The sequence below is a fragment of the Nematolebias whitei genome, chromosome 3, assembly GCF_014905685.2.
Source record: "Nematolebias whitei isolate Nwh7 chromosome 3, NemWhi1, whole genome shotgun sequence".
In the NCBI taxonomy this organism is placed as follows: Eukaryota; Metazoa; Chordata; class Actinopteri; order Cyprinodontiformes; family Rivulidae; genus Nematolebias; species Nematolebias whitei.
In genome coordinates this window covers 48,949,675-48,953,048 of record NC_056500.1, presented here as the reverse complement: position 1 = coordinate 48,953,048, position 3,374 = coordinate 48,949,675, and the positions used below count along the sequence as shown (strand labels likewise).

At 41.4% G+C, this 3,374-nt stretch overlaps 1 pseudogene; it reads left to right on the top strand.

Annotated features, from left to right (window-relative positions):
- The window catches only part of LOC119407537, a 7,034-nt pseudogene extending 6,145 nt beyond the window's left edge, over positions 1-889 (top strand).
- Positions 890-3,374: the final 2,485 nt, after the last annotated feature.

Below are 3,374 nucleotides of genomic sequence, written 5' to 3'. Positions count from 1 at the left end.
TAGAGTGCTGTATGAATGCGTGTGTAGTAGAGTGCTGTATGAATGTGTGTGTAGTAGAGTGCTGTATGAATGTGTGTGTAGTAGAGTGCTGTATGAATGTGTGTGTAGTAGAGTGCTGTATGAATGTGTGTGTCGGAGGTAAATGAGGCACAGATTGTGTTGTAAAGAGATTTGAGTACCTTGATTAGATTGAAAGCTGCTATATAAGTACAGTCCAGTTACCATATATACTCTACTAATGTGTTTCTATGTCACAAAAAATCCAGAACATTGAAACTTCAAACTGAAGGTTGAACAAATCTATTTTTGCAGGAAAAGGGAATGTGACTCTTGGTGCAGAGTTCAACTTTTTCATGGATCCAGAGTTGGCCTACATCGTTCTGGAAGAATTCCTCTGTCCCACATACATTGCATCGTGGGAATACTGGTGCAGAAACGCTCTGTCATGGTTAAGCTGTGAAGAACAACACCACACCACCCCGAGTGGTGCCTCTCCTACATCACGCTGATTCCATATGTGCAGGAGTTCTTTGAAGAGCTGGTCAGTCAGGATGCTCCGGCGGCTCGCTTCATGAGGAAAATAACGTCTAAGTGCTGGGCTTACTCCAAAGAGGCGATGAAGAGTAAAAGAGATGTTTACTTTGGGTCGTGCTTCGTCTCTTACGATGCCTATGCGATGGCGGCTTGCATTGATGGCAGCGTGGTGCTGGAGAACATCGAGTGTCCGGTCCGCGTGAAGCTGCAGGGCTCCATCGCTCGTGGCATGATGGTGCTGTATCACACAAATGAGCTAAAGAAGAGCCACAGCGTGTTTGTTCAGACTAAATGTGATGTTGTCAAGTTGGGTCAGCTACTCATGGAGTCCCTCAGACAGCCATGGAAGAAATAACATCTAATCATCTTGGGCAAACACCCAAATGGCTACAACTCTGTCAATACCTTTCAGTTTTAGAAAATAAGCTTCATCTAAAAATGAGTCATTCAAAATGGCTGCCTCAACTGATTGTTGAAAACTCTTAAATACTGTAGCTCTAAGGAATTTCACATATTTTGGAGTGAACATTTGATGTGATGGTCCAAAAGTAATCCCCAGCACGTCCTTCAAGCACTTCACATTGTGCCACAGGTTTGGTTTAAACTTTGGCATCAACTGTTTGTCTGTTAGCAAAATATTTTATGAACCACTAGACAAACTCTTACAAATTCTTCAAGAAAATAGATCCTTGAAACCTCACAAATGTGTACGAGCTTGCACACAATATTATTTTACAGATTTAACCACAGCATGTCCTTTTTTTTTAAACATAGATTGTTTTAGTTTAAAACTCTTCTGAATGCATTCCTTCAAGGAATGTTGAAATGATGAAACGCTGGAAACAAAACCACAGCACAGTTTTATAGCTTGTAGGTCAACCTCGAGCAGGAATAACTTCAACATTTTCTGTCACCTTGTGGTTGTGAGAGAAATAATAAGGGTGACTAGAAAAGTGTAGTGAACTAGGCCTCCGACATCAATCTGTCTCTGAAGACCTTCAGGGGACAGGAACTGTTATTTCATTGATTTGAATCCAGAAATACAAATTATCTCATCAAGAGACTATTTAATTGTTCGGTTCAGACAAATCAAGGTGACACAAACAACAACGTTGCCGCTGTCACGGACAGCCACCAGGACCTTGTTACAAACAATGAGAGCCCCTCAACACACAGAGAGAGGGTGATCTCATACATCAATGACGGAGGCCCGTCAAAAACCGAACTCTCAGGAGCAGCAGCGACTGCACCAACGGTTCGGATAAACTGGGATTACATAGGCAAATGTAAACGTAAGAAGAAACGTTGGCCAAAACCTACAAGGTTCCTGTGTAACCTCATCAGAAAGGGGGTTGCTAAAAAAGCTTACCTGATGATCACACTTGAAAGGGTCCTCACACATGAAGCCGTACTGGACGGTGGAGCCGACATAACTATTTTGTCAGCCAAACTGTTCGAGGAGCTCAGAGCCGCCGCTAACGGTGTTCACAGGGAAATACCTCTCATAGAACGTGCTATAGAACTGCAGGGCCTCGCAGAGACGAGAACAACCCTAACAGCTATAGCTATGGTTCACATGAAGGTTGGCGAGATGACACTATACCACCCGGTACATGTGTCTACGGTTGACTCATTCCCATTTTTGATCGGCCAGGATCATTTAAAAGCAGCTGTTATCAGAGCTGCAGGACTGTAAGAAATGTGATGAGAAATATAATTTACTTCATTCTGCTGCACCTTGTGAAGACGCTTCAATACATTTGATCTTTCCCTCACCCTTACTGGTCCAGCTTTTTATAGTTTTGTGGAAGAATTTTTCTTTCCGGTGCCACAGCTCTTCAAGTCTTTATGCATTGTATTACATTTTAAATTGTCATTGTATCGGCTTATTTAAAGTACCTGTTAAAGAACTATAGAATGCAGCAACGTAAGCTCTTAACTTTTTTCAGTAAAGTAATACTGGAGCTATCCTGATGCATGCTCAATAATCCAGGTAGAAAAATCTAAAAAAGTTAAATCTGGTCCTCTGGACATTCAAAAAAACAAAACAAAGCAAATCAACAAAAAATGTAGAAACGTTTCGTCTCTCATCCGAGAGACTTCCTCAGTCTGAGGAGCTGTATTCAGCTCAGTCTCTTAAATAGCACCGTCTCAGAGTGGATCAACCAGTTTGCTGCTGACAACCAAAACCAGCTGATCACATGCTCAAGAAGGACCATCAGCCTAACAATGGATCATTAGCACACTGATGGCCGTTTACTGTTCACAGAGGGCTGAGTGATACTAGCAATCACAGCATTGTAAGAGGGGGACAGTTGAACCCGGAGGCCTCCACCCCTGTTTAATGATGGACGATTTCTTTTCACAAAGATGGCCTCCTTTACTCCTCTCTCAAACCATCGTTCCTCTCTGTCCAGGATGTGAACATGCTGGACAGAGACAGAATAATACTGGAGCTGTTTCACCTGCTGGTTCCACCTGCTATGTTAGATGCAGATTACCAGTAAGTATGAGCACCTGAGAATGACATTATCCTTGACAAAGTGCACTTTAAAATTCTTAAGTACATTCTAAATGTTAAAATATTAAAAATATGGTGTAAGAAGAGCCTGGAAAAATCCTTTTATGTATTGCTCTTAAAATGACAAAAATGGTTTGGAGCTCTGCAGGGTGAGCAGAAAAGCTAAACTATTTATTATATTTATATAATAATGGAGTTTATGTGGCCTTATCTGTCATTTATTTGTGTTCAAATGTTCTTCCTTATGTCTGGAACAGAAACGTAATGGTAAATGGTAAATGGTAAGTACTTATATAGCTCCTTTCTATCTTATTTCAAG